Consider the following 16,311-nt stretch of genomic DNA (forward strand, 5'->3'; position numbering starts at 1 on the left):
AGAACAGGTTTAATTATGGGGCACCTGGGTGGTTCAGTCGGTTTAGTACACAACTCTTGATATTGGCTTAGGTTGTGATCTCTCTGTCATAGGACTAAGCCCCGAGTCAGGCTCTGTGCCGAGCAGAGCCTGCTTGAGATTCTCTCCCTCTCTCTCTGCCCCTTCCCCATGCACTCTCTCTTTCTCTAAAAATAAATAAACTTAAAGAAAAGAATAGGTTTAATTGTGTGTGTGTTGGGGGGGGGGGCGGGAGGTGGAGGGGATGGTAGGATCTGAATTACCTGAAGAAGTACAGGATTTGTTAAGTAGAGAGGACAGGTGGCCATCTATCAGGCAACAGCATGACTGAGGGTATGGAGGTAGGGGTCAGTACATTCCAGATGGTAAGGATTGGGAGGGATGCCTGCCTGACTAGAACAGGAGACTGACTGCTAAGGAGCATGCGATGGTTAAGATTTGATAGGTTGGAGGGAACAGTGGATTGTAAACCTTGAAAGACAGAGTGAGGAATTTTAAGTCCAGGGAGCTATATCACTCAGGGCCCTGGCAGGAAATAAATAGACTAGTTATAGAGGTTTGGGTGGGTAAGTTTAAGGAAAGCAACAAGGGATTGTGAAGTTCTCAAGGCTCAATAATATCTGAAAGTTGTTGATACTTTTAAGCCAGAGGTCAAGAAGAGGAGGAAGACTGAAGCCCTGATGAGAGTTGAAACAGTGAACGCCAAGCTAGTGGATAGCACCTGTGGCCATAGAGGAAAGGGTTCTGAGGTGGGGAGAGAGCCAGGGAAATAAGGACTGCCATTTCTTTTTCTTCTCATTTTCTGATTTCCTTCTAGTGCCTCTCATTGGCTTAACCCACCTGGAAGCCAGGGGAGCTTGGACAGTATAATCCTAGAGGTCAGCCTCAAAAGGTACAAAGCAGATCATGGAAGAATAGAGATTAAGTTTGTTTGGGGAGACTGAGGTCAAACAGAGAATGCCTAGTCCAGGACCCATTTTAAATTACAGTATATGTGTAAGCAGAGGAATGTTATGCAGGAAGATCTGGTTTGGTGGATTTTGAGGGCCTCCTTAAAAAAATCTCTTTCCAGGGGCACCAGGGTAGCGCTCAGTCAGTTGAGCCTCCAACTTTGGGTCAGGTTATGATCTCGCGTTTGGTGGGTTCAAGCCCTGCATCGGGCTCTGTGCTGACATCTCAGAGCTTGGAGCCTGCTTCGGATTCTGTGTCTCCCTCTCTCTCTGCTCCTCCCCTGCTCACGCTCTGTCCGTCTCTCTCTCTCTCTCTCTCTCTCTCTCTCTCTCTCTCTCTCAAAAATAAACATGAAAAAAAAATCTCTCTCCAGGCAGAGTTTCCACTTACAACAAAAAAGGCAGAATGCAATCTCTTACTTGATTTCTCTCTGTAGCCCCTCATGGGCTATATACTTTTTAAATTTCTTTGTAAGACTCTTAGCTCACAATAAATTCTTCTACTACAGAGAGTTCTGAGCCTCTGCAACAAGAAAGGTAGGATGCCACTGGCTTAAAGGGACAAAGAGGGTGCCAGTTTTGAAAGGCTTAAGTCTGGTTGGTTCTAGAGTGAATGGGTTAGTGGTAATGAAGACAAATATACAAATAATAATATATCAGGCAGAGTGTGACAAGTGTTATAATATGTGTAAGCAAAGTGTTACAAGAGTCTAGAAGAGGAAGTGATGAGTTCTGTATTGTTAAATAGAGTGAATAAAACATGAAAGTCTTCATGGAGGAGGTGACCTTTGAGATTGGCCTTTGAAAGAGAACTGGATCATGACAGGTAAAGGTTAGATAGGTGAGGACAGTCGGTTACAAGAAATAGCATGAACAAAAGCACAGAGGTGGGGAATGTTTGGCTTTTTCAAGATTAGGATGTGTATAGGGGAGTTGTGGAAGATGAAATTGGAAGGCAGACTTGGCTCCCTCTAGATGGTTTGTATTCAATTTCATAGGAAATGGTAGAGCCATTGACCTCTTTATGGGCAGTGATTAATTGGTTAGAACTGAGCTTTAATCTAGCAGAAGTAGGTAGATGCAGTGGAATGCAGAGATTCCTTAGGAGCTCATTGCAGTTATAAAGGGCAGGTTATAAAGGTGGCGGTGGGAGGGGTGTGGGGAGAAGGGAAAGTTAGGCTAGAGCATAAAAGACAGGGTGGGGTCAAAGATTACACTACAGTTTTTGACTGTGATACCTGAGTGATGTATCAGAAGGAGCTGGTTCTGTAAAGTTTTATAGGGGAGGGGAAAGGGAGCATGAGGAGATGGGGAAGCGGGAAGAGGTGGTGAAGTTAATTTTGGATATGATGAATTGAGGGTGGGAAGCATTGACGTTTTAATGTGCACCAGACATTTGGAAACAAAAGACTGGAGTTCTGCAGAGGTGCTAGCCAGAGGCATGGATTTGGGAGGTATCTGTATAGTGACGATGAGTTAAGCTTTAGTAATGAACAGAAATGGTTGATGTTAAAAAAAAAAAAGAGAGGAAAGAAAAGAATATTGCAAAGAAAAAGAGGACTTTAGGGCATTAAGCGGACAAAAGGTGGTAAGAGGCATGTAAATTACTGGTTTTTTCTTTGTTGTTGTTGGTGTGTTTTAGGTCAGCTTTAAAATGAGGCTTAATTAGTATACAATAAAACTCACCATTTTAAGTGAATAATTTGATACATTTTGACAAATGTATGTCATTTTGTTGCTGCCATAATCACACTATAGTCCATTTTCATCATCCCCAGAAAGTCCATTTCCAATCATCCCCTGTACCTCTTAGCAGTTAATCTGCTCTTATTCCTTTAGTCACTGACAACCACTGATCTGCTTTTTATCATTATACTTTTACTTCTAGAATTTTACACATATGGTGGCATAGTTACGTAGTCTTTGGTATCTGGCTTCTCTCATTTAGCATAGTGGTTTTGAGATTCATCCATGTTCTTGCTTGTATCAGTGCATTACTTTTTATTTTTGAGTAGTATGCTGTTGTATTGGTAGACTACTAATTTTCTGTCAGTTGATGAACACTTGAATTTCTAGTTTTTGGCAGTTATGAATAAAGCTGCTTTGGACTTTTAGGTGTAGGTTTTTATGTAGTCATGTGTTTTAATTTTTCTGGGCAAATCCTTAAGGAGTAGAATTGCTGCATATATGGTAAGTACAGTATATGTTTAGTTTTATAATAAATTGCCAAACACTTTTCCCTTTTGCATACCACCAGCAGTTTATAAGATTTTTAGTTGTTCCACATCCTCACCCATACTTGGTATTATCTGTTTGAATAAATTTAGCCATTTTAGTGGGTTTGTAATAGAATCATCATGTAATTTGCATTTCTCTAATGATAATGTTGAGCATCTTCTTTATGCTTATTTGGCCGTTTATAGATCTTTGGTGAAATGTCTGTTCAAATATTTTGTCTACTTAAAAATTTTCATACTATTGAATTGCATGGGTTCATTTTATGTATTCTTGCTACAAATCCTTTGTTAGGTATATGTTTTGCAAATAGTTTCTTTCAGTTTGGGGCATGCCTTTTGATTTTCTTAACAGTGCTTTTTGAAGAGAAAAACTTTTTAATTTTGATGGAGTCTAATGTATCAATTTTTTGAGTCCTATTTAAGAAATATTTGCCTAACCCAGGGTTGCTAAGAATTTTTCCTATGTTTCCCTCTAGAAATTTTTATAGTTTTAGCTCTTACATTTAGGTCTATGAACCAGTTTGAGTTGATTTTCATAGATGGTGTGAAATTAGGGTTGAAGTTCATTTTTTTCCCGTATGTATATCCAGTTGTTCCAGCACCCTTTGTTGAAGATTTTTCTTTCCCGTTAAACTTAGCCTTGGCATTTTAGTTAAACATTAATTAATGTATGTGTGGGTCTGCTTCTGGACTTGCAGTTTTGTTCTGTTGATCTATCTTGATGCCAATACACATGTCTGGATTACTGTATTATAATAAGCCTTAAAGACACATAATGGAAATTCCTCAGTTTTGTTTTCTGTCAAAATTGTCTTGCTATTTTCAGTCCTTTGCATTTTTTTTAAATATGAAATTTATTGTCAAATTGGTTTCCATACAACACCCATTGCTCATCCCAACAGGTGCTCTCCTCAGTGCCCATCACCCACTTTCCCCTCCCTCCCACCCCCCCATCAACCCTCAGTTTATTCTCAGTTTTTAAGAATCTCTTCTGGGGCGCCTGGGTGGCTCAGTCGGTTAAGCGTCCGACTTCAGCTCAGGTCACGATCTCGCGGTCCGTGGGTTCTAGCCCCGCGTCAGGCTCTGGGCTGATGGCTCAGAGCCTGGAGCTGTTTCCGATTCTGTGTCTCCCTCTCTCTCTGCCCCTCCCCCATTCATGCTCTGTCTCTCTCTGTCTCAAAAATAAATAAAGGTTAAAAAAAAAATTAAAAAAAAAAAAAAGAATCTCTTCTGGTTTGGCTCCCTCCCTCTCTAACCTTTTTTTTTTTTTTTTTTCCTCCCTTCTCTTCCCCCATGGTCTTCTGTTAAGTTTCTCAGGATCCACATAAGAGTGAAAACATATGGTATCTGTCTTTCTCTGTGTGACTTATTTCACTTAGCATAACACTCTCCAGTTCCATCCACATTGCTACAAAAGGCCATATTTCATTCTTATTGCCAAGTAGTATTCCATTGTGTATATAAACCACAATTTCATTATTCATTCATTAGTTGATGGACATTTAGGCTCTTTCCATGATTTGGCTATTGTTGAAAGTGCTGCTATATACATTGGGGTGCAAGTGCCCCTCTGCATCAGCACCTCTTATCCCTTGGGTAAATTCCTAGCAGTGCTGTTGCTGGGTCATAGGATAGATCTATTTTTAATTTTTTGAGGAACCTCCACACTGTTTTCCAGAGTGGCTGCCTCAGTTTGCATTCCCACCAACAGTGAGAGAGGGTTCCCATTTCTCCACATCCTCTCCAGCATCTAATAGTCTCCTTATTTGTTCATTTTAGCCATGCTGACTGGCGTGAGGTGATATCTCAGTGTGGTAGTCCTTTGCATTTCTATCCTGCAAATTTCTGATAAGGACTGAAAATTATTTTGTTGTTGTTGTTACCTGATTGGGATGATTTAATGATCTTGAGAGGGTGCTAGGAAGAACAGGTATTATCATAGCAATAGGACTCTGAGAATGAACTGTTGATTCATTGAAACCTTCTGAGGTTTTTAATTTTTTAAATTTAAAGTGATATAGGACATGTGAAACCACCATGATAGTGATAAGAAGCAGCATGATTTAGTGGTTTAGTGGTTGAGTGTCAGACCGCTCTGGTTTGCATGCTTACTCTATCATTTACTGGCACTGTGACGTTGGGCAAACTGTATTTAGCCTCTCTGTGCCTCCATTTCCTTTCTTGGCAAATGGGAATAACAAGAGTATTTTATAGAGTTGTTCTGAGATTAAATAAGATAATACATGTAAAGGGTTTCGCACTGTGCCTGTCACATAGAAAGTGCTCAGTGAATGTTAGCTACTGTTACTGCTCTGTTCACTTAGAGAGTAGAGCATTAGAAAGCTTCACAATTTGGGGAGCCTGGGTGGCTCATTTGGGTAAGTGTCGGACTCTTGATCTTGGCTCAGGTCATGGTCTAACTAACAGTTCCGTGGGATCTTGCCCTCGTTGGGCTCTGCACCGACGGTGAGGAGGCTGCTAGGGATTCTTTCTCTCTCCCTGCTCCTCCCCGCTTGTGTGTGCATGCATGCTCGCTCGCTCGCTCTCTCTCTCTCTCTCTCTCTCTCTCGATAAATAAATAAATAAACAAACTAAAAAAAAAAAGCTTCACTATTTGATAAATTCACTTATAAGAACTATTTAGTCTACCCGTGTGCTCAAATCCTTCAGCTTGTTTCATTTATTTCAGTTTTACAAAGATAGTAGTAGTGCTATTTGGTTTATTTTCCAGTCCTTTGGTAGTTTTTCCAGCCCCACTTTTCACTGGTGAATTTGGTAATTTATGTACATAATTAAATTTGGATTTGTGCATTGGACCATGAATAGAAAAAAGAACAATTGTCTTTCAGTGGTATAAATCATTACTGTAAATTAAACAAAATAAAACAAGACAACAGCAGTTTTTTTCTTTGCCAGCATTTAGCTGGTTCATCAGGATTGTGAATTGGTGGTTTTTGAATACAAGCGAAAACCCATTAGTTTGATTTGATTTTGCCTATAGTTCTTTACTCGCTGCATAAGCAGGTCTGCTTCCTGGTTTATTTGACTAGTTCTCATTATTGATGTAGCAAAACAATTTGCCAGCGAACTCAGCAAGTCTCTTCCTTTTCTAAGTGTACTCACTTTCTAAATAGGGATAATAACAAAAAAAGAAGTTTTTTTCTTTTTATCAGCTGTTTAATTTTGTGTAGCTAAACACTGAAAATTTGTATGGTTTAATGAGAGCCAAAATAAGTCAGCCTAGTAAAACCCTCTAGAAGGGAACTTCTTGGGGCAGGGGTAGGTAGAGCTGGATCACAATGTGCACTTAATTTTCAGTTGCAGAACTTTGCAGATGGGCTGTCCCTTCTGCACTTCCTTGATAATGCCGTTAATAAGTATTCTCATTGCTGTTTTTCTTTTATGAATCTCTAAATTCATAAATTTAGAGTTTCATAAATTTATTGATGAGTGTGAGTGTGGCAGGGGGTGGTGGTGAATGACAGGTTCAGTTTTCAACATGTTGAATTTAAGATTCGTTTGGGACATTTTAGTGGGTATATTATGTTAGCAGTGGATATTCAGGTCTGGAGCTCAGGAGAGAAAAATTTGGAGTAGATTTCATTAGCATATGAGAGGCACGTGAAAGCCTTGGGAGTAGCTGGAATTATTCCAAAAATTATGTACAGTGAGAAGAGGAGACAAAAATGGACTGAAGACAGAATTCATGTGGTCTGTGCATGTGGTACCTCCATCCTTGGAATCAGTTTGTTTGTTTGTTTATAAATTTTTTTTTTTTTTAATTTGAGAGAGAGTGCACTAACGGGAGGGGGCAAAGGGAGAGAGAATCTTAAGTAGACTCCTCGCTCAGTGCAGAGCCCCACTTGGGGCTTGATCCCATGACCCTGGGATCATGATCTGAGCTGAAATTAAGAGTAGGATGCTCAACTGAGTGGGCCACCCAGGAGCCCCTGGAATCCGTTCTTTTAAAGTACTTCTGTTATATATCAGGTCAGAGTAAAATAATATCTGGGTTTAAATTAGATTGTAAATAATGAATTACATAGACACATATTGCTCAGCACAGTTCAGCAAATATTTACTGAGGTCCCTTTATGTGCTTTACCTTTGCTAAGCACCGGAGATATAAGCATGTTTGCCTTCATGACTTTGTAGACTAGTATGAGAGAACAGTAAACACATACTCACACAAATAGTACATAATTGCAAATTGAAAATTCTGAGAAGGTAAGTACTAGGTACTATGTGAGCATTTTAAAAGAAGGACTTGATCTCTTATGGGTGGAGTCAGGGGTAGCTTCCCTGAGGAAGTGACATTTAATTCAACTAGCAATTATGGAGTACCCAGTATGTCCCTGTACTATTTAAACTGATATCTTATGACTAGACAGTAACTGGGTGAAAGAGTGGGGGATGGAGAAGGCAGGCTGTAAGTACAGAGAACTTCATGTGCAAGTGTCCTGTGGTAGAAAGGGAGGAGCATGACTCCTTCCAGGAATTAAATATCTCAGAGATAACTTGTAGAAGGGAGAGCAGGGGAGAGAGGTCATTTCTTGGCTTTTTTTTTTTTTTAACAACTATGGACAGATTTTGTTTTTTAGAGTAAAACTATTGAAAAGGTTCTGAGAAAATTTTAATGTTTTTTTCCCCCCTTTTAAATTGATTAACTTTTTATTTAAAAAAACAAACAGGGCACCTGGATGGCTCAATCAGTTAAGGTTCCAAATGTTGGTATCAGCTCAGGTCATGATCTCCTGGTTTTGTGGGTTTGAGCCTCAGGTCAGGCTCTGTGCTGACAGTGTTGTGGAGCCAGCTTGAGATTCTCATTTCTCTTTCTCTGCATCCGCCTTCCCATGCCCCCTCCATGCTGTTTCTGTCTCTCTCAAAATAAATAAATAAACTAAAAAATAAATAAATAAAATGTGTACTTTAGTGGAGAGAATATTTCTCAACATCTATTTTTTTCAGCAGTGTTTTATAGTTTTCATTGTATAAGTTTTTCACCTTCTTGGTTAAGTTAGTTCCTCAGTATTCTCTTTGATGCTATTATAATTGGGATTGTTTTCATAATTTTGTTTTTAGATTGTTCATCATTGAACATCATTGATGAACATCATTGTTCATCATTGTTTTTAGATTGTTACAGAAATGCAACTGATTTTGTGTGTGTGTGTTGGCTTTGTGTCCTGCTACTTTGCTGAATTCCTTTATGAGTTCTAACAGTTTGTGTGTGTGTGTGTGTGTGTGTGTGTGTGTGTGTGTGTGGACTTAGTAGGGTTTTCTACATATAAGATATCTGTGAACAGAGCTCATTTTACTTCTAGTTTGGATTCCTTTTATTTATTTTTCTTGCCTAATTGCTCTCATTAGAATGTGTACTATGTTGAATGGAAGTGGTGAAAGTAGACATCCTGGCTTTAAAGCTTTTGTCGTTGAGTATGATGTTTGCCATGGGTTTTCATATAATGCTTTTATTATGTTGAGGTAGTTTCCTTCTGTTCTTAGTGTGATTGTTTTTCCCATGAAATGCGTTTTCTGAGTCAACTGAGATGAGCCTCTGGTTTGTTTTCCCTTCATTTGGTTTCACAGAATCTTGAGCCAGACTTAGGAATAGCTCCTGAAATTTGCTCACAGAAATTCTCTGATCTTGCTTCTCTGCATTTTTAGTCTTGCTTGCAGCTATCTTTGTTAATTCAATACTGTCATTTTGTAGTATTTTACTGTTTCATTACCTTCCATCTTATCTTTGCTCAAATTCTATTTTCTTTGCTTTCAAAGTTCCCAGTTTCTCATAACTCTGACCTCCACTGCTCTCCGAGGATACGTAATAACTTCCGGGGGCTTTCTGATCATTGCCTCCTTTGGATACTTGGGGCAAGGAACGATATTATACTTATAATTCAGACACACTTGAATTCTTCTACATTTTTAAAAGTTCTGTACTTCTAGACTTGAGTTGTTTTAGACTTTTACACTTGAGGTTAGGGGTTGGGTATAGATAATATATGAATAGTAACTGTAACTATGGTTGGGGATGATAATGATAATAGCAACCATTTCTTGAAGACTTGTCATGTATCAGCCCTGAACTGAGGAAAAAGGTAGGTAAAAGAGGTCTCTGTTGAATTACAGTTTGTAATTTAGTTGTACAACTCCTAAATTGGCCTTTAGTCAATCATTAACTGACTGATTTAAAGTTAACTTGTCTGAAAGTTACTCTTTTGGTAGCTAATATTATTTAAATGTAGACATTAGTTGTAATTAATCTGTTAATTTAACAAACACTGTAGTTTTTTAGGTTGCATGCTAGGGAATTAAAATTGAGTAAGATGGAGTCCCCATCCAAGGGAGTGTATTATCTATTAGGGTTAGAGTGAAAAAACTCTAATTACAGTTCAAAGTGAGAGGTATCCTGTGAGAAAATTAGCCTAGTTTTCAAGTTCTGAAACGTCTTGCATGGGAGAGGGTAGAAGAAGATAAACTGAGGAAGTACCTAAATTCCTAATTGTAAGGAGGTAAAGCAGTTGGCCTTTACCTGGTAAACCAATGGCTGTTTGAGGCTTGAAACAAGAGCATAAGAGTTGTAGAAAGATGGAGGATGAACAGAGTGAGGGAGAACCTGTTACCAGGGAGCGGAGTAAGGATGCTACCATAATGGGTCAGCACAGAGAGAATTTTCAGTTAGATGTATAGTTCTGATCCCAGTTACACTTTTGATGTGTGGGTTTTATCCACAAAACCAAGCAGTTTTTGGACACCAGCTTGTCGTCCTGCAATTGAACTCACTATGACACTATCTACCTGGAGATGGTGTCAGGTCCTACAGGTTAAGGGTTCAGTCCTTTAAGGCTGCCACCACCCCCCTCATGCCAATCACAAGTACATGTTGTCACCTGTATTTCTGGCCAAATGGCTATAGCTTGGAGGTTCAAACGACCTCTCTTTGGGTTTGATTAATTTGCTAGAGTGACTTACTGAACTCAGAAACATTTTACCTACTAGATTACCAGTTTATTCATAAAAGGATATAACTTAGGAACAGCCAGATGGAAGAGATGATTGGGGCAAGGTATGGGGAAGGAGAGTGCAGAGCTTCCATGCCCTCTTGGAGCATGACACTCTCCCTGACTCTCCATGTGTTCACCAACCTGGAAGTTCTCTATACCTCCCCCGCCCCGCCCCTGCTTTTTAAGATTTTATTTGTAAGTAATCCCTATATACCCAGCATGGGGCTCAAACTCACAATCCCAAGATCAAGAGTTGCACACTTTACTGACCGAGCCAGCCAAGTGCCTCCCCCTTTTTGAGAGGTTTGATTACAGAGGCATGATTGATTAAATATTTGGCCAGTGATGATTGAAGTCGATCTTTAGTTAACTCTCCCCTCCCCAGAGGTTAGAGTGTGGGACTGAAAGTTCCTACCCTCTAGTCACATGGTTGGCTCCACTGGCAACTAGCCCCTATCCTCAGGTACTTTCCAAAAGTACCTATTGGTACGTCTCTATTTTTAAAAACTTTTTTTCAGTTTATTTATTTTGAGAGAGAGCGGGAGCATAAGCGAGGGAGGGGCAGAGAGAGAGAGAGAGAGAAAGAGAATCTCAAGCAGGCTCTGCACAGTCAACACAGAGCTCAGTGAGGGGCTCAAATCCATGAACCATGAGATTATGACCTGAGCGGAAATCAAGAGTGGGATGCTCAACTGACTGAGCCACTCAGGCACCCAAGTCACTTCATTAATGTAACAAAAGACATCACAGCAAATTCCAAGGGTTTTAGGAGCTTTCTGCTAGGATTGGGGACAAAATCAGGACAAAAAACAAGTATAAATATATTTCTTATTGTAAATCACATTGTCACAGCTATCATCCTTAGGCACTGATGCCAAAGGTGAAGATGGGGGGGGGGTTGCAGTATCACACCTCTTCAAAAGAAATTCTTTGGTGGGGTAGGTTATGGTTGGGGAGCTGCACATGTGTATTTTGTCAAGCTCTCACTCTTGATTCTTAAAGCTAGCCTGCATTTAGAATTAATTTTTCCAGGGAATGATACTATGGGACTGTGGAAATTGCATTCAGCTTCAGACTCTGGGGACTTGTGTTTAAATCCTTATTCTGACATTTACCTTTTATGTGATCTTATCAAATTATGTAAGTCCCTCCCCCCCACCCTGCTTTTCAAGATCCAATTGACATTAACATGTGGATAAGGGCACTGAAATATGACTAAAGCCTGTAGTTTCTAATGTAAATTTTTTTAATTTAAAAAATTTGATTAAAATTTAAAATTAACAAGTCTTTAGAGTTTAAGCATTTATTAGATTTCAGATATTTTAATTATCATAAAAAACCATAAGACAGGAGCAATATGGAACAAATTTTTAAATTTTTAAAAATTAAATGATTTGGGGAGCACCTGGCTGGCTCAGTAGGAAGAGCCTGCGACTCTTGATGTTGTGGTTGTGAGTTCAAACCCCATATGAGGTGTAGAGATTACTTAAATAAATAAAACTTTTAAAAAATTAAATAATTTGGTGTATACTGTAACCTAGTGCAGTGTTTTTGTATTCTTTCCAGAAGTGGGTAGAATGTAGTAGGATCCAAATTTGAATGTTATTAAACATTTGGGTTTTATTTTATTTTGAGGGGATTATTTTAAATATAAAGGTCCATAGTATTTTAAAACTGGAAGGAACTTTGGAGATTATTTCATTCGATTCTCTTATTTTTTCATATGTGCTCTGGGGAGTAAGCATTTTTGCCAAAGGTCGTTTCTTGGGTAGTAGCATCTTAATTTCCTAATTCCATTCTAATATATATTGAATCATGCGTGTCTTGTTTGTAGCTAAGGTAGGAGGTTGATAAACTGGCTTGTGACTTTCTAAGATTTGAAAATGTTGGTTGATTGAATACAAAGATATAAACTTTGTGAACCTACTATATACTTTCTTGGAGTTTCAGGGAAAATGAAAAAATTAAATCAGATATCACTTACTGCACCTTGCCCCAAATTGGACAGTTTTTTGTAATAAAACTACATCAAAAAGTTGATTACATAAACAGTTTTGCTTTGTTTTTGAACAATTGTAGGACATCAGCACTGGAGATTCTATAGCTAAGTAGGTAATATGGTTTCAAAACAGATGATTGGAAACTAGCTTTTATACAGTATTGGAAGAAATACTAACTTTATATTTTGTGTAAGTGAAGGAGAAATTTAATGTATTCTAATTTTTCACGTTTAGAGAGGATCTTTGGGTTGTAGCTGATGTGAATGGCTTGAATAGCTTGAAAAATGGAGACATCCCAGTGGATATTAGTTTATTATTAGTGGTTTAGCACTGAAGGAACCAGAATTTGTAATTTGAACACCCTTGATGAATTGTTTTTTTATCTTTTTATTTGCCTACAACATAATGTATTAAAAAAAGAACTAGGTAGAATTTATCCAGTACTTCAAAAGTTTTATTGAAAGTGTTTAGTCTGCTGCAGTATTTTGTTGTTTAAACCTTTCTCCATTGATCAGAATTGTTCATAAAGCATCATCCCCTTGTCTTTGGCAAATCTTGCTCTGATGATTCATTTTTCTGTTTTACAGAATACATTATCAGAATATACCCGGAAGTTATGTTTCTCTTATTTATGTGTAATACATATGCAGAATGACAAATTGTAAGTAAAACTATCACAGTGTCTGAGGTAGCATGCTGATGAATATATCAGCTTTACGGTATTTGTCCTATAACTGCAGATTTCTGTATGCATGAGAAAGGATAAACGCTATTAAACATGTTATTTGATTTTTGTTTTCCAAACCTGTGTTACACTGTTAGAACAAGATAGATAAAATCAATCCTTAAAAAAAAAAGAAATTTTTAGGATTTTTTTTTTGTTAAAATGCTTTTTGTGAAAACAAGCCTATTAAAAATTAAAACAGTAATGGGACAGTGATGATACATTTTGATTATATTATAATTGAAAACAGTATGATCATACAAGCTTTTTTGTTTTTCCTTTTTTTGAGAAAAATTTAAGACTGAAGAGAAGTACAAGAATAAAAAAGGACTCTTTGTTTTCTGCCATCATTTAACAATGTTAAAATTTTGTCATGTTTATGTGATCAATTTAAAAATAAGAGAATGGAAACATAAATAATGTTCTGTTGGACACCTGCCGTCCCCCCTAGGCAATCGCTGTCATGAGTTTTGGGGGGGGGGGGGTCTGTCCTTCTAATCTTAAAAAAAAAAAAACTTTTATATACATCTCCACATATATCTATAATCAATATTTGGTAGAGATAGCAATAAGGAACAAAATAATAATGATTATAATAGCAGTTTACATTTATTGAGTGTATACTATGTTTCAGGCAGTGATTCTAAGAACTCCGTATGCGTGATAACCATAGAGGGTTCTCTTTATTATCCTGTAATATACAGAAAGCACTTGGAGCTTTGGAGAAATAAAGGAACTTGGCTTTGGTCAATAGCCAGTAAATGATAACAGCCTAGATTCAAACCTGGAACTTGGCCTTGGTTAATAGCCAGTAAGTAATATAGACTAGATTCAAACTTAGCCAGCCTGGCTGACTTTGATGCTTTTACTTTCCAATTTTTTTTTTAATGTTTACTTACTTATTTTGGGAGAGAGCGAGAGCATGTGTGAGTGAGCAGGGAAGGGGCAGAGACAGAGGGAGAGAGAGAATCTCAAGCAGGTTCCATGCTATCAGCACAAACCCAGTGCAGGGCTCGATTTCACGAACCAAACCATGAGATCATGACCTGAGCCAATATCAAGAGTCAGACGCTTAACCAACTGAGCCACCCAGGTGCCCCCCTTTTTAATTAATTCATTTTATTTTTTAAGTAATCTCTACACCTGACATGGGGCTTGAATTTAACAACCCCGAGTTTAAGAGTCACACATTCTACATACTGAGCAGCCAGTGCCCCTGATGCTTTACTGTTAACTTATGCAGTACAGCTCCTCTAGTGTTGTTTTTTGTGTTCCTCAAACACTAAGTCTTGTTTTGATAATTAGAAAATTAGAAAATTATGTTATTTTTGTTGAATTGCATGTGTTAACTTTTTTATAGTATAAAGTTTATACTTTGGCATCATTTGAATATACAACATTTTAGTTATCTCTTCCCTATTGATGAATGTTTTGGTTTTTCCCTATTATTTTTTTTCAACGTTTATTTTATTTATTTTTGGGATAGAGAGAGACAGAGCATGAACGGGGGAGGGGCAGAGAGAGAGGGAGACACAGAATCGGAAACAGCTCCAGGCTCTGAGCCATCAGCCCAGAGCCTGACGCGGGGCTCGAACTCCCGGACCGCGAGATCGTGACCTGGCTGAAGTCGGACGCTTAACCGACTGCGCCACCCAGGCGCCCCTGGTTTTTCCCTATTATAATGAGAGTGTATTGAAAATTGTTAAACATGGGGCCTTGTACACATTGGGATGTAGTGTATATGCATTCATTAGGATTAAAACCTTTATCATATGCCAACATTTATCATGTACTAATTTTTTGTATATACTTGGATCTCCTGGACTCTCAGTTCTTTTCTTTTGATATTTTATTTATTTTTTTAAAATTTCTTTTCTTTTTTTTTTTTTTATGAAATTTATTGACAAATTGGTTTCCATACAACACCCAGTGCTCATCCCAAAAGGTGCCCTCCTCAATACCCATCACCCACCCTCTCCTCCCTCCCACCCCCCATCAACCCTCAGTTTGTTCTCAGTTTTTAAGAGTCTCTTATGCTTTGGCTCTCTCCCATTCTAACCTCTTTTTTTTTTTTTTCCTTCCCCTCCCCCATGGGTTCCTGTGAAGTTTCTCAGGATCCACATAAGAGTGAAACCATATGGTATCTGTCTTTCTCTGTATGGCTTATTTCACTTAGCATCACACTCTCCAGTTCCATCCACGTTGCTACAAAAGGCCATATTTCATTTTTTCTCATTGCCACGTAATATTCCATTGTGTATATAAACCACAATTTCTTTATCCATTCATCAGTTGATGGACATTTAGGCTCTTTCCATAATTTGGCTATTGTTGAGAGTGCTGCTATGAACATTGGGGTACAAGTGGCCCTATGCATCAGTACTCCTGTATCCCTTGGATAAATTCCTAGCAGTGCTATTGCTGGGTCATAGGGTAGGTCTATTTTTAATTTTCTGAGGAACCTCCACACTGCTTTCCAGAGCGGCTGCACCAATTTGCATTCCCACCAACAGTGCAAGAGGGTTCCCGTTTCTCCACATCCTCTCCAGCATCTATAGTCTCCTGATTTGTTCATTTTGGCCACTCTGACTGGCGTGAGGTGATACCTGAGTGTGGTTTTGATTTGTATTTCCCTGATGAGGAGTGACGCTGAACATCTTTTCATGTGCCTGTTGGTCATCCGGATGTCTTCTTTAGAGAAGTGTCTATTCATGTTTTCTGCCCATTTCTTCACTGGGTTATTTGTTTTTCGGGTGTGGAGTTTGGTGGGCTCTTTATAGATTTTGGATACTAGCCCTTTGTCTGATATGTCATTTGCGAATATCTTTTCCCATTCCGTTGGTTGCCTTTTAGTTTTGTTGGTTGTTTCCTTTGCTGTGCAGAAGCTTTTTATCTTCATAAGGTCCCAGTAATTCACTTTTGCTTTTAATTCCCTTGCCTTTGGGGATGTGTCGAGTAAGAGATTGCTACGGCTGAGGTCAGAGAGGTCTTTTCCTGCTTTCTCCTCTAAGGTTTTGATGGTTTCCTGTCTCACATTTAGGTCCTTTATCCATTTTGAGTTTATTTTTGTGAATGGTGTGAGAAAGTGGTCTAGTTTCAACCTTCTGCATGTTGCTGTCCAGTTCTCCCAGCACCATTTGTTAAAGAGGCTGTCTTTTTTCCATTGGATGTTCTTTCCTGCTTTGTCAAAGATGAGTTGGCCATACGTTTGTGGGTCTAGTTCTGGGGTTTCTATTCTATTCCATTGGTCTATGTGTCTGTTTTTGTGCCATCTTTTGATATTTTCTAATGTAATATGTCTGCTCATGTGTAAGAACCACATTTGGTTATTCTAGCATTATAATTTTTTAATTAATTTATTTTTAATGTTGGTTT

General features: G+C 38.4%; 1 protein-coding gene across 8 annotated transcripts in view; it reads left to right on the plus strand.

The window, feature by feature from the left end:
* HERC1 (HECT and RLD domain containing E3 ubiquitin protein ligase family member 1) overlaps positions 1-16,311 on the plus strand; it is a 191,001-nt gene that overhangs the window by 25,141 nt on the left and 149,549 nt on the right. The window contains exon 1 of one of the 8 annotated variants that reach the window (XM_047861942.1): positions 13,657-13,747. The exons of the other annotated variants lie outside the window; for them this stretch is intronic. The gene's annotated coding sequence lies outside the window, so the exon portion shown is untranslated. Of the gene's footprint in view, positions 1-13,656; positions 13,748-16,311 lie in introns of those variants that run through there. 8 annotated transcript variants of the gene reach the window in all.

This window comes from Prionailurus viverrinus, chromosome B3, assembly GCF_022837055.1.
Source record: "Prionailurus viverrinus isolate Anna chromosome B3, UM_Priviv_1.0, whole genome shotgun sequence".
Lineage (NCBI taxonomy): Eukaryota > Metazoa > Chordata > Mammalia > Carnivora > Felidae > Prionailurus > Prionailurus viverrinus.